Source organism: Mus pahari, chromosome 4, assembly GCF_900095145.1.
Source record: "Mus pahari chromosome 4, PAHARI_EIJ_v1.1, whole genome shotgun sequence".
Classification (NCBI taxonomy): domain Eukaryota; kingdom Metazoa; phylum Chordata; class Mammalia; order Rodentia; family Muridae; genus Mus; species Mus pahari.
In genome coordinates this window covers 43,948,281-43,971,814 of record NC_034593.1, presented here as the reverse complement: position 1 = coordinate 43,971,814, position 23,534 = coordinate 43,948,281, and the positions used below count along the sequence as shown (strand labels likewise).

The following is a 23,534-nucleotide window of genomic DNA, read 5'->3' as shown; positions in this document are numbered from 1 at the left end:
TACAAACAGAGAGGAAGACCTGAGGCCAGTCATACTGTTTGGATTCTGCTTTCTCTTGCCAGGAAAACAGTTATTAAACTGGAAAAAAAATAGCAGGTAGTTGAAAACTGAGGAAGACAACAGGTCATTCTGTGGTTTTCAGTGCGCTATCTTAGGCTGTGTGTGGTAGTGAATGTTTTGGGGCAACTATTTTAAAATCATGGAGAAATAAAAAGACTCCAAAAGACCAAATAGGAGAAAATGATGTCTTGATTAACAGTACAGGGTATTGCACCAAGTGACTGGTTATGAATACAGCAGGGAGACTCATACAGCCACTTGATATTCGCCCTCAAAGAATGTTGTCCAAGTGACTCACTCATTCACCTATAAAGCAGTACTTAGAATTTTCTGACAAGATTCTGTTTAATGATACTATTCCTGGGGAAACTTGAACAGATAGGAGATTCAACCACTGAATTTCGGGGGATTACTTAAGGCAGTGTGGATGAGGAGTTTACTTAATAGGAACATAACAACTCAAAGGCACCTCCATTACTGAATGCTTATCTCGGCTTGCCTTATCCATTTTTTTAAACTTTGTATTATATAAAGACACATAGGTTTGCTTATCACGTTTGTGGATGATAGTACCTGGGAAAGAGATAATATGATAAGGTGAATCATCCTTAAACTAATTTCATGAATTTGAAAATGTAGGTAGAACTCAACAGCATAATATTTCAGGAGGATAAAAGTAACCATTTGGATTAGCAAAGGAACACATCCCAGAGTCCTGTTAGATGCAAACACACCTGGGACACTGGCTTCCACCTAGGAAAGTTAGCCTTGTTCTGTAGTTAGCCAACTTGGTTAAAGCTGGCAGTGATATTTCTGCTAATCTGATGATATCTGTAATACAGTGTTCTTTTAGAAGGGGGCGCTTGGAGAGAGAATAAAGTGACAAGGAGTAATTGTGTACACCCGGTGCATTAGAGCAGGAGAGAAGGCTTAGAAGAATGTGAAGACTCTTTCTGAATTAATGAAAGGCCACCACATTATAGGGGGAGAAGTAGATACGACCTTAGAGCAGTGGCTTATGTATCATAAGCTATTAAATTATTAATGTAATATTTTTCTGAGTATCTGAAAATTTTGAGAGGTGGTAAGTTACACATTAATATAAATGTTATACAACTCGTATTTCCCAGACAAGTCCCATTATAATTACTTTGACTCTTGTTATATGTTAGTTCCGTTTTTGCTTTTTTCATATTTTTAGTACATCATTGTATTGTTATGGGTTTGTCATATTTATGTCAACTCCATCTTTACAGCAAATGTGGGAGTTGTTAGACCTGAGTAGTGGAGCTGGGAGAAGCAGATGTGGAAGACGGTGCAAGCTTTATTCTGCCTGCATAGCCTGACACGCTGCTCTAAAACCCAGGCCCCAGCTTTCAGGATCCAACCTCAATTAAAAAAAAATATCAGGATGGCTTATTGACAAGCACTCATAAGGTCAATCAAGGGCTCTTGAACAGTTTCAAAAAGGAGTTAGATAGGGACTAACCAGAAACAAACAGACAAACAGTGAAGACCCGTGTCTTAGTAACAATCAATGTCTCTGGTGGTCCTTAAACACGCCTAAAGAAACAGAAGAGTTCATTTAGCTATATTACAAACTGTCTTAGTTTCATTTTAGTGTTTGATCCCAAACCCAAACTCTATTCCTGGTAGGTAAGTACTTTACCAACAGACCCACATGCATAAAACAAAATTATTATTGTTAGCTTTTAAAAGTAGTTAATCTCCAACACTGTTGCCATGGTCAATAGGCACTTGCTGACAGGAACCTAGTGTGGCAGTTCCTGGAAAGGTCCAGCCAGCAACTGACCAATGCAGATGTGGATGCCTGGAGCCAATCATCAGACTGAGCTCCGAGAACCTGGTGGGGGAGCTGGGGGAAGGTCTGGAGGAGTGGAGAGGGATTGCAATCCCATTGGAAGAACAACACAGGCTGACCTGACTACCCAGTTCTCCCAGAGACCACCAACCAAGAAGTGTACCTGGAGGGATGCATGGCCCCAGATAACTATGTAGCAGAGGATAGCCTTGATTGACAGCAATGAGAAGGGAGGCTCTTGGTCCCAGGGAGGTTTGATGCCCTAGTATAGGGGGGTGCTGGAGCGGTGGAGCAGGAGAGTGTGGGTGGGTAGGGGAACACTCTCATACAAGCAAAGGGGAGTGGGGAGGGCAGATGTGAAATAGAGGAATTGGTGGAGAGATAACTGGGGAGTGGGATATCATGGGATGGAGGGTTGGTGGAGGGGGTAACTGGGAAGTGAGATATAATTTGAGATGTAAATGAATGGAATGATTAATAAAAAAGTGGTTAATCTGTGAATGATTGCATCTTGGAGTATATGAATTCTCTATAAAAACGGAACTGAGTACTAAAACGTTGCTAGTTGTCTATGTTTGCAAACGATCAGACTCACTTGGTCAACTTGCAATACATTAATGTTCACCAGTAACACAGTGGTTGGAGTTTTGCGTTAGACCTTTGCCGTTTAATTCCCCCATCTTCTATCTGTGCAGCCTCAAGGAAGCTACTTAAATCTTCAAGGTGTAGCTTTCCCACATGCAGCGTGGAACAGTTCTATCTGTAGGACAGTGATACTGTGAGAATTCAATGAGATGATATTTATAGCATCCCCGGAGCAGGTAACTGGTCCATACATATTCATGTTGTTCTCGCTTATTCTTCCTAAACCAAGATGGAGACAGTAAGGAAAACTACTTTCTGTTATTCTTTCTTATGTGAGGATGGAGATGGATGGTGAGGCAAGACATGCCCTTCGTTTAATGCTTATTAATCAATTAAGACTTGTTTCTCAGGTATATGTAGAGTATATAGGAGTTTCCTCCTGTGTGCTATAAGGAAGCAGGCTGAACAAGCCACAAGGACTGGTCAGTCAGTAGCACTCCTCCATGGCCCCTGCATCAGTTCCTTCCTACAGATTCCTGCCTTAAGTTCCTGTCCTGACTTCCTTGGATGATGGACTGAAAGCTAAGATGAAGCAATACTTTTCCTATCCAAGTTACTTTTGTTTATGATGATCAATCACAGCCATAGAAAGCCTAACTAGGAAGCTGGGGCTTGTACAGTCATTGGTAGAAGCCACAGCACCAAGTATACACAATTGTCAATTATTTTTGAACTACAGGGGAGTGGATTCCCTACTATAGGTTTCCTTGACAACTTACCTTTCCAGAGTTTGTTGATATTGTTGATGTCTGCACTTATTTATTATAAAAGGCCGCTTGTTTTAATGACTTAAATTGATATAAAGGAAAAGAGCTGAAGACAGACTGGTGCTACTTGAGTTGGTAAAGATCACCCGGAAAATCAAATTCTGGAGCTTCAGCCAGCCACTCTTTCTGTAAAGTTCAGCAGTCTAATCATAAATGGAGCTGTGAAAGACAGAGCTACCCTGAGTGTGATTAGTAAAAACAGGGCAAGAACCATCCTGAAATGTCAGGCATTAGTGATGAACTTAAATTGCTTTTCCATAATAAAGTTATACTTCCGATGTGACATTTGCAAATGTGTGTCCCGCCTGGGATGATTGCTTCAATCTCTTCCTCTGAACTGTGATTTTGCTAATAGCAGAGACTGATATTTGGGATAGCCATGTCGTGAGCCTCTGCTGCACTCTACATATTTAGTATGTTTTAGTGGAAGCACGAGTCTTCTTTTTCCCTTTACCAGGGCTCACTGCCCAAGCTCTTGAGCTGTCTTGAGGCTAACAGCACTCAGCACACGGAACAGTGAAATCTGCTCCTCCCAGGAGCATCAACATTTAATTATGTCAACAGTTCCTAATGAAGCCTCTGCCACATGGTGTAGACTTCTTTGCTGTCGTACATAGAATTTGCAGGACATAATCTGAACAGCCTCTAAGAGGAGACCAGCCTCGTTGTGCCTAGGTGACTGGAATGGCCTTAGGCTTGGGTTAGCACAGATGGCTTGCCTCCAGAGTGACCGTTCTCAGCTTGCCCTTGACTGACTGCTGCTTTTGCTGCCACAGTCACACCATCTATTTTTGCTTGGCAGTCTTCTTATCTTTTAATTTCTAATTATCTGTGGTTCAGTTTAAACGATGAATGAACCACTTGGGATGATATATATAAAAAAAAATGGGAAATTAAGCATGAAATAAAGGCACACGATTCTGTGCCAAAAGCAGGAAACACAGTCTTAATAATGCTCAGAATTAAAAACAAGTCATCTATTATTATTATTATTATTATTATTATTATTATTATTATTATATAAGTTTATACATGTGCACCACATTTTGAACGAAGTCACAAGAGGGCATTGGATCCCCTGAAACTGAAGTTACAGACAGTCGTGAGCTGCTATGTAAGTGTTGGCAATCAGACCCCAGAGAACACAAACACTTTGGTTTACAGTGGTGTTCTGCCTGCAAGATATGCTAGGGCAACGGTGGCACAAAGCTTGTGGAAGTAACCAACCAAGGTGTGATTTGGCCTCCTCCACAAGATGAAACCCATACCCAGCACTGTTTTGGTGACCAAGAACATAGGTCTAGCTAGTTCAGGAACCTAGGGTAAAAGCAAATAATATGGCCTTAAAAATGTAGTAATAAAATGACTCCTAATGACACTCTCTTATACTCATATATATGCTATATTCATATATACTCATTCTCAGCCATCATCACAGATGATCCTGCTGCAGATGGGAACACTTACAGAGACCCACAGCCAGACATCATGCAGAGAGTGAGAGACTGAGAGACTATGGAGCATCCTACCTTAGGTGGGGTGATTTCATCAAAACTCTCCTCCTGGGGCTCAGGGAACCTCAAAGAAGAGGAGGCAGAGTGTAAAAGCCAAAGGAGATGAGGATCCCAAGAAAACAAGGCCCCCTAAATCAGCATAATTAAGGTTCATATGCACATACAGAGACTAAAGCAGCAAGCATAGGGTCTGCACGGGTCTGCACGGGCCTGCACCTGACCTCTGGGTGCAGATCCCGAAGCCCAACTTAGTGCTTTTATGGAATTCTTGAGGGTATGAATGGGTGGGTTTCTGTTTCTTCTGCCTTATCTTGGGGCTTTTTTCTTCTGTTTGTTTTATCTAATTTTGTTATTAAATTTCACTTTATTGCATTTACTTCATTATTATCACTTAGGAACCTTTTAGTTTCCAATTGGGAAATAGGAAATAGATCTGGAAGGGAGGGGAGGTATGTATGGAGGAACCAGGGGGAGGAGAGGGAGGGGAAACTATATCAGGATATATTGTGCGAGAAAAAAAAAAAATCTCAGCCAGGCGTGGTGGTGGATGCCTTTAATCCCAGCACTCGGGAGGCAGAGGCAAGCGGATTTCTGAGTTCGAGGCCAGCCTGGTCTACAGAGTGAGTTACAGGACAGTCAGGGCTATACAGAGAAACTCTGTCTCGAAAAAACAAAAAACAATCAAACAAACAAAAAACCCAAAGGAAAACACTATCTATCTATCTATCTATCTATCTATCTATCTATCTATCTATCTATCTATCTATCAGCTATCTGTCTGCCTATCTATCTACCTATCTCATCTATTATCTATCCATCTGTCTATCTATCTATCTATCTATCTATCTATCTATCTATCTATCTATCTATCTATCTATCTATCTATCTACCTATCTATCTGTATGCACATCTCTTTCCAGCTGCAGTTCAATTCTCTTTTGTGGATCCTTGATGTGTTAGTTTCCTGTAGTTACATTGATCAATCACTAATGGCAAATTATCATAAATTTTGTGGCTTAAAACAACATAAATTGATAAATTACTCTTCTGCCCATTTGAAGACGAGCACAACGTGTTTCTGGGTTCTTGGTGGGTATTGTCGGAGCTGCATTTCTTTCTGTACCTTCCCCACATGCAGAATTTGTCGGCTCCTTTGGCCACTGATCGCCTTCCTTGCTGGTAATAACTGGTTGGGCCTTTCTCACATCGAATCATTGTGTAAGGAACATCTGGGGCTTCTTCCACGCTTGGTTACATTGGTTTCACCAAGTCAATCAGGGCAAGCTTCTGTCTTAGGGTCAGCTGACAGCGAGCATATTTTAATTTTACCATAAAACATGACAGGCAGATTCTTAGAATTTGTGTGTGGACATATTCAGGGAGCAATGACTCTATCACCACAGTCACTATGAAAAACATAAAGAACTGTGGTCCATGGAGGATAAACAATAGTAATGGTTTATGGCAGAGAGGATTAAAAAGCAGGGGAATGGGGTGTGTGCAGTTTGAATGGGCTTCCACGTAATGAAGCTCAGTCCATCAAAAGCAACAAATTACTACTACTGGGCATGCGTTCCTCATGGGCACAGTGCCTATCACAAATCCTATAAGAATACCCACTGGAAAGCCAACGTTTTTTGGCGATTGAGTGGCCAGAGTTTCCTTATGAAATTCTTAGGCATTCAGGAAGAGGTGGGCCTGGACAGAGCATATATTTATTCACCTATTCAATGTCTGGCTTTTCCTATATATGTCTTATTTTTTTTGGAAATTCTATTCTTTCAGAACAGAACTCTCTTCTTTGTGGTCATAGTAAGAAAGAACAAAGGGTTACAGTTAACAGTCGACAGGTCAGAAACTCCCTTTGTGTGTTATCAAAGTTGTGAAATTTTCCTTAAAATTGTCAGTAGAATTTGCAACAGATTGACGAATGATACTGTAGACTCTTTAATTTAAAAAAATAAAATAAAAAAAGATTTCATTTTGGTTTTATTTCTTTCTTCCCCTCCCTCCCTCCCTCGCTTCCCCCTGCCTGTGTGTGTGTGTGTGTGTGTGTGTGTGTGTGTGTGTGTGTGTGTGTGTGTGTTGTGTCTGGGTGAAGGTCAGAAGAGGGTGTTGGGCCCCCTGGATCTGGAGTTCCGGTCAATCTCCAGCCAACAAGGGTGCTGAGGATGGCATTCGGAGGCTCTGGAAGAGCAGCAGGTGCTCATTTCCCCAAGCAGCTGCCAAGGTACTTGAAAGCTGGCGCTGGGCATTATAAACAGGCGGGATGGAAAGTACTGGTGCAAGGAGTTCCACAGGCATCTTCCATGCACTGCCCTCCTGCACCCCAGCTCAGTCCATTGTTAGATTCGTTCCTGAGAGTGACAGAGGGTACCATCTCCAATTCCCTCCTCAGTGTAAAGAAAAATAAAATCTGTCATTAACTCAACACACAGCCGTCAAACACTCGCCATATGCCAGGACTGTCTCACAATAGCACTTTTACCATCGGCTCCACTGATGCAGGAGTCCAGAGAGGACATGATCAGCTGGAGAGCAGGGAGGGTTTTTAATTTTGTAGTGAGAGCACAGTTTATTTAAAGTGATATTAAAAATATAGAACATACTCCTTGGGCTGGAAGAGGGCTCGAGCTGATAGATAGCTCAGGAGTCCATGTTCTGTATTTTAAAATATATTTCTCACTCCATGTTTATTTCTCTAAATGAGGCCTTACCCATTTAAGATGTTTTATTGGCACAAGGTAATTATGCACAATACCATGTCTCATCTTGATATTTTCTTATGTGTATCATTGCATTTGGTTGATCACGTTCATCTCCCCACATGATTTTCTTGTTTCCTTTTCTCCTTTCACTAAGGTTGCTTACAGGAGTTTGGTGTGATATGCAGAAGCATGAGAATATTACCAGTGCTTACACCACTAAAGAAAATCCCCCACTCCCAACCATTAATTGCATAGAATTTCTAAGAGTAGGGCCTTTTGAGTCCCTACCCACTCCAGGACAAGATGCGGGTTGACTCTGTATCATGGATATAATGTTCAGGTTATCATAACTGTTATGAGTTCATGACTGCAGCTGCCATGCCTTACCCAGAAAACAATGATTGACAGCAGATTCCAGATCTTTTAGTCTTCTTTTTAAAGGTCTATTTTATTTTGTATGTATACATGTGTGTGTGTGTATGTGTGTGACTGAGTGTATATGTGTGTGCAGAGGCGTCTGTGGAAGCCGGACGGCATTGAATCCCTTGAAATGGAAGTTACAGTTGTGAGCTACCATGTGGGTGCTGGGAAGTAAACCCAGGTCCAGTGCAAGAGCAGCAACTGCTAGTCTTCTCCGAGTCACCTCTTTAGTCCTCTCACTTTCTAACCCTTCTCCCTTTTCTGCAATGTTCCTTGAGCCTTGGAGGGGCTAACAGAAGCACCCCCCCCCACTTTTTCTGGCTGGGTATTTAACAGTCATTTACTCTCTGTGCTCTGACAGTTATGAGTCTCCAAGAAGAAAGTTTTGATAACAGGTTGTGGGGAGGTTTTGGTGACCATGTGTTGGGAGTCTCTGGATCACATCTGAGTGAACCCTGAAGACACCATCGCCAGAGCACGTGCTCTCACAGTCTACTTATCTCTGACATGAAAAGTGTGGGTTACTATTGCTCGGTTGCAGCGTAGAGGGGCCCCTGTGGGTATGTGACCATATTCCTTCTCTCAGTTGTGACTTCCATAATGTCTCCTCCTCCTCCCAGGGAGACAGAGGGAAGAGACAACATCACGTCAACATGACACTATAATGCTTTGTACTTAGTTATAGCTCATCAGAAGTCAGCCGTGGGAGGGGCTGCTCCCAAATTATGCAATGTGACAGCTATTTGTCACATGCCTATTGTCTGTCCATAAATAGAAACCTCTTGAGTGTCAAGTGGAGACTCCTCATACTTGAAGTACTGGGGAGTAGGAACATTTTATTGTACATGACTATGATCTCAGTACAGAACCCAACAGAGAGTACGTACCCAGGGCCCGTTTGCTGAACTAACATCCAGATGTAGCTCTTTAAGCCAGACTTATAGTTGTGACAGCTCTCTGGTGGCCCAGCTCTCCTCTCATTCAGGCCAGCTGTTTAGAAACAGAGGCTATTATTTACAAGGGAAATTGAGCAGGATTGTCTGGTGAGACCCACTATCCACCTACTGCATGTGGGAGACAGATCTGCACCAGGGTATTTTTGGAACAATGATTTGAAGGGAAAGAAAAAAAATGCTAGAGTTTCTTACCTATTGATAACACTGTTTACTTAAAAAAAAACCAAGATGGAGGAATTGAGAGTTTGAGAAATAAAATAAGCAATAAAAATTAGGGATGGGTTGAGACGCACAGGGCCGGAGACTCCCATTCTCTCATAGCTCCCAGGTCTCTCTCCAAGGTAAGTGAAAGGAGAACGGCTCACTTATCCACAAGCTTGATTCAGAGAGAAGGATAAATTGTGGAGCAGATAATAGCTAATGTAATGCCAGACTTCTCTCAGGAACTGTGGAGATTTCAGATCAATATGCACTGAAGGAGTACACGGTGATGACTTTCTGAAAACTTGATCAATACGTATACATCACCAGGATCAGAATTTATCTAGAATTATGAGCAGCCTGGAAGGCTGCCAAGGCATGAGGAATAACTTCAGGCAGCCCAAACCCACTCCAGCTTCCTCCATTTGTATAAATTGCTGGAATCTCTCATGCCTGACCCCTCTGATGTGTCAGCTTTGTTATGTCAGTTTAGATACATGTAAATTTCCTAGGGGCATCTAGTAGCTTTATTAAAAAAGAGGAAAGTGTCCAAAGGCCCATGGGCATATGCACCCCAAACATAAAGATTAAAAGAATAAAATTAAGTATTCATGCTGCCAAACACCTCATCCAGAAGCCAGGCCAGTTCAGCCCACCGAGACATACCAGATTGGCAGGTATGATCATGTGGTTTTTTTTTCTCTGTGAAGATTCCAAAGACTGTTCTACCGTCTGGTTGGACAGACAAACAAACTGCAGAGGCGAAGGCCCTTAGCAGCCTTGCTTTGGGGATTCATGCCTAGAATCTGTTATTAGAGGCAATATGGCCGATCTTAATATATTAGAATGAGCCAGCGGACTGGAGAAAACCCTCACAGGAAATCTCCTTTATTGAAATGCATCCGAATAGCGTTCTTTAACTCCATTTGTCCCCTTCCTCTGATTGATGGCTGTCATCGCTGGAATACTTCACACTGTCATGTCTGTGAAGCTTGCCACTAGTCTCTACAGCCTTTGCACCTAAACAGGTGTGCAGACAGCATATGGTTCTAAGCTGGCTTTGACTCAGGGTGGCTCCTTCCTTCCCCAGGGGATATTGGAGAAGGTGTGGAGATACCTTTGGGTTTCACAATCTTGTGTCCCTGATTCTGGGTGTCCAGTGGGGTCGCTGGCATGTTGGAGAGCACAGAGCAACTTCTGCAGCAAACATTTGGCCCTACCAGGTTGGAGGTGCTGCAGTACCACCCAGTCCAAGTTTCTAGACCAATATCTGCTACTGCTCTTCCACTTGTCATTCTTTCTATCACAGCCACATGTTCTTTGCTGCTTCTTACCCGAGGTTTTAAGGTTGAGAAATACCAACTGAGGCTGTCATTCAGTTAGATAGTCTGCTGGAATGAAAATGCATCTTTTTTTTTCCAGCTCTGGGTTTTTTTTAAATCTTTTTTTAAATTCTTATTAGATATCATCTTTATTTACATTTCAAATGTTATCTCCTTTCCTGGTTTCTCCTCTGAAAACTCCCTACCCCATCCCCCCTCCCCCTGTTCTCCGACCTACCCACTCCCACTTCCTGGTCCTGGCATTCCCCTACACTGGGGCATAGAGCCTTCACAGGATCAAGGGCCTCTCCTCCCATTGATGACCAACAAGGCCATCCTCTGCTACATATTGGGCTGGAGTCATGGGTCCTTCCATGTGTACTCTTTGGTTGATGGTTTAGTTCCTGGGAGCTCTGGGGGGTACTGCTTGGTTCATATTGTTGTTCCTCCTATGAGGTTGCAATCCCCTTCAGCTCCTTTGGTCCTATGAAAGAACATCTTTAGCATGCAGAGAGTCGTTGTGTTGAAGTTCCTATCCTGCATTCACTTCAAACTCAATACCATCTCTTGCCCCAGGGTGGGGGGTACTCTGGCTAGCATTATATCAATATGACATAAGCTAGGGTTATCAGAGAGGAAGCAGTCTCAGTTGAGAAAATACCTTCACGAGATTCACCTGTAGGCAAACCTATGTGGCCTCTGCATCAGATCCTGTCTCCAGGTTCCTGCCCTCTTTGAGTTCCTGTCCTGACTTTCTTTGATGAGGAACTGATATAAATGCATAAACCAAATAAATCCTTTCCTCCCCAAGATACCTGTGTCATGTTTTTTCATCATAGCCATAGTGACCTTGACTAAGACAGAAGGTTACCATGAACTTATATCCCACAATTTAGAGAACACTGGATTGTCATGTCCTCCCCGCCCCGTACACATTATTATGCTTGAAGAATACTCTTCTTGGTTGCCATAGACTTGCATACATGTTTCTGAGTTCTGTGAGAGGGCATACTTCACCAGGGTGCAACCAGGAGATAAGTTAGAGAAATCTTAGGCCGCAGAATAAGAAGCGAGAGTCCATCGGTGACGACCAATGGTAGATACCCTCCAGGAGATTTTATAGCCACTTCAGCTCCATTAGAAAGCCCATCTAAAATGCTCGTAATCCTTTGCGTGGAATTACAGTGACTCTCCCTCAGTTTGTGTATTAGGAGTCATTATCCTGACCCATAATACTTTAACGAGAAAGGCTGTGTTCTTTGATATTAACCGATGGCACCACTGAAGAGCAGTTACGATCATTATTCCAAATATGTGCTTTTGATGCTATGTCATACAGTGGACCATTTACCTCTTTGTGTAATCTATGCTAAAGGCTATCTATACATCTATATTTTTCTGTTTGTTGTTCTTGCTGGAAAACTTGTGGCAAAATAAGTTATGCAGCTTCCTGGCTGCTTCAGTGAGAGGCTGGGAACTTGCAATATTTACTTGAGGCTCCTGGGTTCCTGCTGACTGCTTGGTGCCCTAATCCGGAGACTTTCTGTCCAGGAGACTGACATGGCAAGAATTATCCTCCCTCAGGGAAAACCAGTCAGTGTTTCACATTAAAAGAGTTACGCTGCATTATGAAAACAGTCTGGGCTTGGCTGGGTTTTTTTTTTTTTTTTTCTCACTCTGAAATTGGTTTCCATACCTATAATTATCTTTGAGCACCACCATAAAAACCCTCCAATCTTTACCTCATGTCGTTCTTCCTTGGGGGCACTGATTCGGGACCCGTCCAACTTTTGCACCAAGCCGTAATTAACAGAATTATATTTAATAATCCCCCCTGATTCTGAAGGGAGCAGAGGCGGCATCCAGAGAGCAAAGCCGAAGATAATGAGAGTGGCAGAGGTTCCCCAACCCCCTCTCTCGGAATTGTATCATCACATCCTGAGAGCAGTGTGCTGCCCCTGTCATCTTGCATTGGTCTCACTGGTCCAGCAGCCTCTGCCTCAGTGACAGTTAGACACACGAGAGAGACACACGCGATCCACGGGTTTTCTTCTCCTTTTAACTAAAGGAAAGAAAAAAAAAAGTCACATACTTAAAAGAACACACAGCCTACTGCTGTCTTCAGCAGCTGCAAGATGTTTCACGGTGTAGAACAAGGAACATTTCCAAATTCCTTCCATGCAGGGTCAGGCCTTGTATTATTGATGCCTTTTCCCCAAGGGATTTTGGCGGGATAAGAGATTCCAAGGTTTCGGAATGAGATGAGCGGAACAAGGAGTCACCCACTCAAGATTTCATTATTTCACTGTTTTTAGAATCTTGTTTTCTAATGTGTGTGTGTGTGTGTGTGTGTGTGTGTGTGTGTGCATTTGCATGGTATTACCTGCACTCACATTTGCATAGGAAGCCAGAGACACTTGGAAGGCATTGGGAATCCTCTCCATTACCCTTCAGCTCACTCCTTTGGGGTAAGGTCTCCCTGAAGCTGGAGGTTGTGTTTTGGGTGAGGTTGGCAGGGCACAAGCCTGGTGATGATCCTGTCTCTGCCTCCCACCTCAGTGCAGGGATAACAATGAAGAAAAGTCCGTGCCCAGCTTGTTATGTAGGTGCTGAGATCTAAACCCAGGACCTCCTGTTGTCCTGCATCTTCTCTTACCCAGTGAAGCATCCTTCCAAGTCCCCCAGTTCACTTTTCACACCGCTCGTCTTGTGTGTACCTCCGGATCATTATAAGGCTCTGCTCCCTCCTTCCCCCTTGGAAGAAATAGCATTCAGCAATTTTCCCAACAGTAAGAACTATACATTCAAGAAAATGTCTGTGTTCTTACAGCAAAAGAAAACTTATATGCAGGCTCCTTGTTTTGTTCTATTCTGTTTGTTCTAAAAGGATCCTAAGTGAAATGGCTTTGCTCTTAGATTTAGTGAATGTCCCACCTGACATAAATTCAGATAAAAGAAAAGCGTTTATGTGTAATCTCAGGCAGGTAGTGAAACTGCTTCTTATATGGAATCATAAATTTTACTGCTAGAAAGGACCATAAGGAACACTTAGTTCAGCCCCTTGTGGGTGGTAAATGGAGGGAACTGTGTGGTATCTTCAAGACTGAAGTTAAGTTAGTCTCTGAGAAGTAGGGCTATAGTTTTGATCCAGAATGTACCCAAAAGGCCTACAGAGTCAACGCCTGGTCCCTAGCCAGGGGCCATCCTGGGAGATGTGGAATGTTTAAGATGAAGCTTAGTGATAGAAAGCTAGGTTATTGTAGGCGTGTCCTGGGATGGGAGGCAGGACTTCACCTCTTCCTTGTTCTTGCATCTCAGTCTTACTCTTTATGCATTCCTACCATAATACACCTATGGATGATGAGAAAGGAGAACTTGGTCCAGCCTTCCCTTTCTGCTTTAAAACAGCTCTGTAGTAATAAAGTCAACCAGTCCTGGATGGAAACCTTCAAACTGTAAGCCAAAGTGAACCTGCTATGTTTGTAAATTGATTTATCTCAGGTATTTGCTACAGTAGGAAAAAAAAATCTGACTAACCCAAGGAATTGATGGTGGCATGTGGACAATCCTGTAACAACAATGAGAACAACCAATTAAAGTAGAGAAAGAATGTATGGGAGCAGCTAAATAGAGATAGTCCCTAAATAGGCAGCTGAAGATTAGCCTCATGTTCCAATTCTAGACATTTGAGGAGATTTATGTGGTTTGGCAGGTAAACCCAACACAATACACTATGTCTATCTTACATAGCACCTGGGATAATATACAGGGAGGGGCTCATAGCCGAGATCAAGAGGAGCTGAAGAACATCCATTATAGCCATAGCCGAGATGATCCATTATAGCCATAGCTGAGATAAACTGGATTATATCATGAGCAGACACAATCCGTCATTTTGTAGGGTCCAGGGGCAGGGCAGCTACCAGGGATAGTTCTTTAGGCTCCAGATCACTTTTTATGTCATCTCAGGTGGCTTCATCACAGGGCTGCAGGCAAGATAGCTGTAGGTTCTTCACATAAATATCTTCTGGGAGTATTTTTTTGTTCTCAGTGAACATCAAGAAAAGTTAGGTGTGCTACAGATTGGAAACTCAGTTTATAGGTATAAATTGAATGTGTTGGAAAGAAAAACGTGGTGCCAGCAGTTACTGGGAAATGTATGGCCCCTTGACAGTGTGCAGCTGTCACGGGGAGCTCAGTGGCATTTCTTCTGGTGAAGCAACAGAGGCTCGAATTCAGCTTCTCCTATTTCATCCTTGGCTGAGTGTAAGGGTGGCAATAAATGACATCCAGGACAACAGGTGGGGCCATAGATTCCCTTGGGGAATTAAGACAACTTTTGCTATATTGTGGTTTATCAGTTGTACTTCTCAGCCTGAAGGTCAGATGTACATAATACTTTGTGGCAGTTATGATTCTGGAGGCTCAGGGGATAGAGTGTGAATGTGAGGTCAAGGAGGGGAGTGACCTGGAATTATGTTTAGAACATGGTTTTCTCCAGAGTCGCAGGTCAAGGACCTGTCTGACAGGGTGAAACACTCAAGATAGCTTGTGAGGGACAGCTCATCCTCCAAGCTACAGGGAGAGGCATTTGTGACAGTTGGAGAGATAGGTAGGGGAAAGTAGTCAACACATGCTTTATAATTTATCATTTTAGACTTAGCAAGAAAAATGAACAAGTGTTCTAGAAACCCCGGGAACACAGATGGTCAGAACTGCAGCAGAAGATGGGCCCTTTCAGGAGGGCCGTTAAGAATGTTAATAAACGGCCAATGTACTCTTGGAAAAGCTGACGCTCAGAAAGGCACAGAACATTCTAATCAAAGTCTACAGAACAGGCTCACATTTGAGAGCTGCAGTAGCCTGAGGACTCACACACTAACAGTCAGTTGGTTCTGTTTTGCCTGGAGCAAGGGCAACCCGGTTGGGGCAGTCGAAACGCCTGGAGCAAGGGATGTCATGAAGACCAGATCACTCCTGTAACATTCTGCTCTTCCTCCCGTCCTTTCTGTTAGGGGATTTGTACCAAAATGGAGAAGTTAGCAATGACACTTAGGGAATATTGGAGGGAGGGAGGGAGGGAGGAAGGGAGGGAGGGAGAGAGAGAGAGAGAGAGAGAGAGAGAGAGAGAGAGAGAGAGAGAGAGAGAGAGAGTCCATGATGACTGATACATATATTTTAAAAGGTGATTGTTAAAGGTACATTACAATCTAGAACAGCAGTTGCTCAAAATACACACCAGTTTGTAGGAAGTAGGAAGTCGAGGTTCATCAGCAGGTCTACTGTTAGGTGGGTTCAGAGATGAGGTGTGATGATGGAGATGCGGAAGGGCGTGAAATTCATCAAATGCGGGCCATGCTAAACTAATCTTGAATGGTACTCCTTAGTAGCTTTATATTATGTGAGTTAAATGACATGGGCAAAGCAGGTTGTAGACTTTCCCAGACCTCCGTGGAGAATGCCAGAGTGTCCTGTAGTTCTCAGTTGAAGCATCCCAGTAGAGAGATGAGGTTTAGTGCTGGAGTTGAGTCGGAGAGAGTTACATAGCTGTGTGCTTAGTGTTTCCGTCTCAGATGTCCTTGTCCTCCCAATTACTTGGAAATGTACAATGTGTTTTACATGCTCGTGTGTAAAAATAAAATAGATGCTCACCTAATTTGCAAAGGTTTAAAAGAGAGTCTCAATAACCTGAATGATAGGTTCAGAATGCAAAATGTTGTTATTGACATAAAATTACAGGTTTAAATCAATAAGCTTTACTAATGAGATAAACATATTATATTGTATTTTAACAGGGGGGAAAAAGCCAAATGAACAGCAGAGTGAAAAGCTGGCTATAAATAATTTCATTTCCCCCTTCCCCGAACTCCCAAAACACATAAACTGAAACACCTCCCAAAACAAAGCAAAGAAAATATGACATTTTGTTTGACATTAAGTTAAGTGAAAGTCAGCCTTGTGCTGCCTTGTGTGTCTAAATATTGACCCACACAAGGTCAGCAAATATCACTATCTTCATAATGTTGTGTTTAGTTCTCAACACCACAGTGTCCCTCGGGAATTACACTAACTTTCTGGAGCCACAAGTTAGTGCATTGTCTCAGCAACCACACATCACATGCCTAGATGTGTCAATCCCTATGCTAGAGATAAATTGATAACGCCTTCTATTTCTCTGTGTGTGTGGCTCCAGGAAGACTCCACTCAAGGAATCAGAAGTAGGTTGACAGCAATGGGCATAGGTACCGGAGATGGGGACAATGGGACCGGAGTCAACTCTTTGGGTTGTACTTCTTGGGAAGTCGTAATGAACCAGGTAGAGATGGAAGGGGAGTGGTCTTCATGCAGAAGGAATGCATGTGGGAAAACATGGTGGCATAAAAGATCCTGGCTCACTTGAGGACAGAAAATACTTTAGTATTATTAGAGGACACAAGCTGAAGCCATAAGTGGACTGGGGCCAGGATTGGACAAACTAGGAACTTGACTTCATTCTGAGGACACAGAGAGCCACGAAAGGGTTTTAACAGGGCATAGGTGATCACTCACTTGGGTTTGCAAAACTGATTGCATGTTGTGAGTCAAGTAATCGAGGAGTGGATGTGAGCGTCTGTTCCCAGATGACGGCAGGCCATCATGGGAAAGTGAGGACATAGTTTAGAGTTATTAATAAATAAATATTAACGTTCTGGAAATGTCATAGGCACACTTATCCTGAGGTCTTCTCTCTCTTTCCTTATCGCTTCATCTAGAGCAGAAACTTCCTAGTCCAGCATTTGCCAAATGTAATGCTGTAGCTGTGTGCCTGCCCTGGGCTCATCTTCATTGTTAGTGCGACTGTATTTTAAAACCACCCATGAGACTTAGGTGCACTCCTAGGGGTTTCTTTGAGGGCTTTTCCAGAGGGTGAACCGTAAGGAAGGCCCATGTTGCCGTTACCTGGTCTGAGTGGTTAAAGGGATATAGAAGAGAAAGCAGGGGAACTGTAGCAGGTCCGTTTGTCTGCTTTCTGTTTTCCCTCGCGTCTCTGCTCTGCTATGACGTCACTGTGTCTCTGCTCTGCTATGACGTCACTGTCTGTCTATAACGTCACCGTCCTAATGGACCAACCCCCTGGAGCCCTGAACCAGATAGATGCTACCCCTTCCATGCTGTCTCTGCCGGGGAAAGGAGGAGGAATTTTCAACCCACAATTGGCTGGGTCTTCTTCCATCAATTGATCATGAAGACCCACCCTCACAGACATGGCCACAGACCAATCAGACAATTGCTGGAGCCTCTTTTCTCAGGTGAGGCTAAGTTGTGGCAAGCTGACGTTTAAAACTCACCCCTGTCCCTCCCCTCTCCTCCCTTCCATCCATGTTTCTCCTCTTTTTCCTTTGGCTCATAGGAAAAAATATTTCTTCTAGCAGTTTCCTGAGATTGGACTGACTTGAATATGCCTCCAAAGAATCATTTTAGGACAGCCAGCCTCAAGAAAGGCATCAAGGTCAGTAGTCACTGTACAGAATTTGATAGAAGGCAGAGCTCGTCTATTGTGAAGTGTTTAACTTGGAGCCTCAGTTTTCTCATCTTTAAATATTTTGAGACTAGATGTACCTCTGGCTGTAAAGACAGTGGTGATACATCAACTGTTAAAGATACCACGAATAGTAAACACTTAACAGCAGTTGCTATCATCAGGGATGACTCAAGGATGTGCTTGATTTTGTAGGTTCTCATTAGGCTGGCAGAAGGAGCTTATGTATTAGGACTCAGGTGTGGGAATGAGATCCACAAAGACTGTTTGTCTCCAGTGAGCCTCCAGGTGTGGTGACCCTGTGCCAGTAAACCTTCTATCCCATGGGCTTTGCCTTCCTTGTAGCTCACCTTGATTCTTTGGATGCCTTCCTGCCCTTTGTACTTGGAGAAGGTTCCAAGCCTGAAGTCCCTAGCCCATGAAGTCTCATTTGAACCCTCTGGATAGCTCCCACTGCCCATCCAGTTTCTGTAAACACTCTTTAGGAGCCTCCAAGGATCCTAACGATGTGGTTTAGGAAAACCAAGTTAGGCTTTGATGTTAGATATACGTCACTGGGCACAAGGATTTGAGCCTTGTTCTCATGGATAGAATGGAGATTAGCCCTGCCCCTAGAGGCATTACAGGTGTGGCTGCTGTGTCACATATACATCAGTTGGTGGCAGAGAAGAGAGAAGTTATGTCTACACTCAGTGTTCTGACCAGTGAACATCTGGCAAATGATTAGGAGCCTAACACTTCCTGAAAAACAGTGAGCCTGAGACAACCATGCCACCACCAAGCGAGTCTGGGGGTGCTGATCATGTCCAAGATGACCTTTGCCCAGGGCCATAATGCTCGAGTGAGGCATAGCACTCCTGAGACCATTCCTGAGATGACCTGAGACACTCAGAGACTCTGGGCACCACTAAGAGGGTAAGTAAGAGGTGGAGAAACTAAAGAGAACGAGAAACAGAAGGATGTGGACACAATGAAGAGAGACAGAACTGGAGACTTTTGGTAGTGAGGAACAGCCTGATGTGAGGAGCTGGTGATGCCACCAGCGGTCATGACTAGGTTTTTGGCCCCGCAGCTGAGGGGTCTGTTACATTCAAGGGCCAGGTAGACTTGCCTGGTTTGGTCTGCTGCCCTGGGGACACGTTGACGTCTGAGGGTTGTACAGAACTGGCCCCACCTCTCTCCAGGGCATTCTGGGAGAGCTGGCCCCGGGGATGTGAAAGCAGGAGAGCTACTCTTGTTCCTATCCAGCTACAGTAGTACTTGAGAAACAGACCCTGCATACTGTGAGAGTTGTGGGTGGGTGAGCCAGGCCCAAGCATATGAGTGGGGGGAGAGCCGGCCCTGCTACTTGTCCCTTGTGTGTTGGCAAGAACGAGGGAGAGTTATCTTCTTTCCCTCAGCCTGTACAGCACTAGGGAGACCAGGCCCCGCACTTTGCCTGGGAAGCACATTAGAGTTTACCCTGGCGGTGGGCGCATGGGTGAGCTGGACTAGAGGGTGTGAACATGGGAGTGTTGGCCTTTCCTCTTGTCTGTGGTGTGGTGGCACGGACAAAGGAGAGATCACCTTCCCTTTCTTTTGCCCTTGCCACCTGCAGTGGGCAAGAGAGCTGGCCCGATGGGGTCAAAAGAGCAGGAGAGCTGTCCCTGTCACCTCACCGACTACAGCACTTGAGAGATCAGGCCCTGAACCTCAACTGGGAAGCACAGTAGAGATGACCCTGGTGGGGTGGCATGGGAGAGCCAGCCCTGAGGGTGGGAGTACAGGAGAGGTGGCCCTGAAATCTGAATACTGTGGGACACACATTACACACACATTACAGCTTCTACAATGAGATTTTTTTTTTCTCTGTTGTAGGGGAGGTTGCAAGGGTGGAGGGTGGGTATCAGGGGAGATGAGTTGGATTGGGGTGCATGATGTAAAATACACAATAAAAAGTTAAAAATAATGGAGATTAGAATATTGGTTTATGGGTTCACATAAGCCTGAGACTCAGTTTCTTTTCCTTTCTTTTTTAAAAACTTTTGTTATGAGACAGGGTTTCACTGTGTAGCTGTCCTGGAACTCGCTAAGTAGACCTGGCTGAACTCACACTCATAGAGATCCTCCTGCCTCTACTTCTGCCTCAGGAATGCTGGGATGAAAGGCACGCACCACGGGAGTTTTAAAAGTTTCTTCTGACTGCTTTCCCCTTCGTAGACGGTCGGTGCTCTTTCTGCTCATCTTCAGCCTCTATTGGATGCCAGACAGGTTGTGCTTGTTTGGGGTGTCCTTGAGGGCCACTTAGAAGCTGCAGCTCTCTGAACTTGTCTCCCCAGCTTCTACACTTTCTGCCACTTTACAGCCAAAACTGCCCCTGAAATTGAATGTCTTCTTTTATCTTTTTGTCTAGCCACTGCCAATTGCAACCTGGATTCACTCAATGGACATATCACTCCCTGTTCACCTTTTCTTGTATTATTATTATTATTATTATTATTATTATTAATTTTGTACCTGATGTCCAGCTGCTGGGATTCCTTCCCTTGTTCAGTCTTAATTTCTCTTCATCCAAACTTGGACATGCAAGGATCTGGTCCTCCATTCTACTTTTACTCCCAGTTGGACCGCATCTGATTCCTCACACTGCTTCACATCCTCCCACCTTGGCCTTACTCCGTACTTATGAATTTTAGAAGGACTTATATGCCTTAGTTTACGAGAAAATAGACTATAGTTAAGTGAGGCACAGGTCATGCTGTTGAATATTTATGAATTCAGCCATTTTAATGTCACCCTATCCCTGCACAGGAACAAATGACCTTAAAAGATTGACAGAAAAATTACTAACCAAAAATATTCACCAATCTTGCATAATGAAACAATCCAAGCCAGCTACATGTTACTTATGAGAGACGGAGAGTGGGAAAATAGAAACAACTTAAAGTGCATTTTCTCTTAGATTTACCTTTCTAGGCATCTGTTTTCAACCCTCTATCTGTTTACTTGGAGGGAAGCGGAGAGTCACCGAAGCAAACCTTGCTTTATATACTCGGTGATAGTGGATCGATGATGAGGCTGGTGGACTGAGCACAAAGGCCTCACGATTGTGCGGCTGTTTTCTTTTACTGTTCAGTCAACAGGAAAAAAGAACTCAAAGGAAAGAAATGAAATACAAAGAGAGGTGTTTTTATCTCCTAATTTCAGCTTTCATTCTTCTACAAGTCAGGTGTGACTGTGTGAACGTCATCCTCACAGGCGGCTCTCAAATTAAAAGAGACGAAGCATCTAAGACATTCTTTTTAAACAAAGAGGGAGCCAGAACTTCCGGTGTCAAAAAATTTATTTATTGTGCATATGTGTGGGGGTGTGTTTGTGTGTGCATGCATGTACACCATGTGTGTGGAAGTCAGAGGACAACTTAGGAGAGTGATTTTTTTTCTTCACCATCATATGAGTCTCAGGGATGGAACTCAAGGCTGTGAAGCTTGGTGGCAAGGAATTTTACCCCCTGGTCCATCTTGCCAGCCTGCAAGAGCTTCTTAAATGAAACTCTGCCAGGTTGTTCATACTATTTAACTGCTATTAGCATTTGGGTATCCTCCATTCTTTTAAGCCATTTCTGTTCTGATTCTTAAATTGGAGTTCTTTTGAAAATCATTATTTTTTTTAACATATTACATACATGGGAGAATTAAATATGAATACTAATGGCTTTTGCTTTTTAAAAACTGATGAATCATCTCTCCCTTTTGATTGGGATGTTTGAGCCATTTACATTTAATGTGATTATTGATATAGTTGTCATAAGATCTACCACCTCCGTGTATGTGTTTTCCTTTAGTGCCATGAACTCTTTGTTCTGCTTCATTTTCTCTCTTTCACATTGTTTGTGATGACCTGATTTCACTTTGACTTCTTATTTGGATTTCCAGCTCTCACTCTTTGTTTGAATTTTCAGTGTTTGCTGCGTTGTTCACAATATGCACACCAACCTTGCTTCTCACCAATGAATAGCACATTATGTATGTATGTATGCATGTATGTATATATGTATTATTATTATTATGAATGTATAGAAAACTATGTTTCTATTTCTAACCTTGTGGACTCTGTGCTGGTCAGTTTCTCCAGTGTCACAAACTACAAAGCACTGTTACAGTTTCCACTTTAAGCTGATTGAAGACCACTTCAGGACTAAGAGCCTTCATACTGCCCTCTACACATCTGACTTCAGGAAGGACTAATCCTTCCTTCATGTAGATCTGTGTTCATACTGACTCTTCCTTTCCTTCAGCCGAAGCAGCATTCTTTTATATTCCTTGTAGAGCAGGTCTTTATGAGTCAGAAAAAAAATGTTAAGAAAGATTTTAATTAAGTTTAATTAGTTCACTACTTAGCTAAATTTTGTGTGTGTGTGTGTGCGCGCGCGCGTGCGCGTGCGTGCATGTGTGCGAGTACATGCACATGTGGGTGCTCACAGAGGCCAGAAGAAAGCACTGGATCTCCTGTACCTGAAGTTACAGGAGGCTGTGAGTGGCATGATGCAGGTCTGGGAAACTAAACTCTAGTCCTGTATGAGAGCAGCAAGCACGGTTTAACTGCTGAGCCATCTCATCAGCCCTTTGAAAATTCCTTATTTCATCTTCATCCTTTGAGTATGGAATTCTAGATTGACTTCTATTCATCTTTCTGTATTTCAATACCTTCATCTGCTATTTTCTAGCCATATGTTGTCAATGGGAAGCCCCCTTACAAGAGGAAGCCCCTTGTATTCTTATTTTTCTTCTCTCTATAATACTTTTCTATACTCTGGATGATTTTAGGATTCTTTTCTTCAAAGCTAGCTTTAAGTAATTTAATACAGTGCACCTTTGTGTATCTATGTTTTAAGGTTCAGGGCTTGTGTAGCTTCTTGGATTTATAGATTTATATTTTTATCAAGTGTTAAATAAATTCAGCAATTATTTAATTTTTTTTCTATTTTCTTTCTCATCTCAGTTGGATACTAATCGAGTAGAGTCCTCTTAGATGTTATTGTTGTCCTGTGCATTACAAAGTGACCTTTCTCTCTGGATTAATTCAGTGGTCTATCTAATTATCTTCACATGCATTCTTTTTCTTCTGCTTTGTCTAACTTGCTGTTAATTGTATTTGATGTATTCTTCATCTTAGTCATTATATTTTTTATATCTGGGATTTTATTTTGTGTTTTAGATAAAATTTTTGTATGGTTACGAAAATATATAGTTTTCCTCTAGCTATCTGAAATATGGGGTAGACACATAACAATAATTTTAATATGCTGGTCAGCAAACCTACAGACTGTATTATTTCTAGGTCAGTTTATCTCGAAATGTTTTTCTTTTTCATTGTAGATCATTGACTTAGTTACTGCTCTATTGCTGTGAAGAAACACCATGGTCATGGCTATTTAGAAAAGAAACCATTTAATTGGGAGATTTATTACAGTTTCATAGAGTTAGTCCATGCCTATTATGATGATGAGCAGTAGACATGGTGGTGGAGCAGTATTTGAAGTTACTACCTAGTCCAAAGGCAGGAGAAAGTAAGAGAAGGAGACAGGCCCTGTTCTGGGCTTTTGAAAGCTCAAAGACCAT

The 23,534-nt window shown here is 42.9% G+C and overlaps 1 non-coding gene across 1 annotated transcript; it reads left to right on the top strand.

Moving 5' to 3' along the window:
* The first annotated feature begins 18,538 nt into the window (after positions 1-18,538).
* Positions 18,539-18,673, top strand: LOC115063918. The gene has a single exon (XR_003843784.1). It is a non-coding gene; the product is annotated as a small nucleolar RNA SNORA17 (small nucleolar RNA).
* Positions 18,674-23,534: the final 4,861 nt, after the last annotated feature.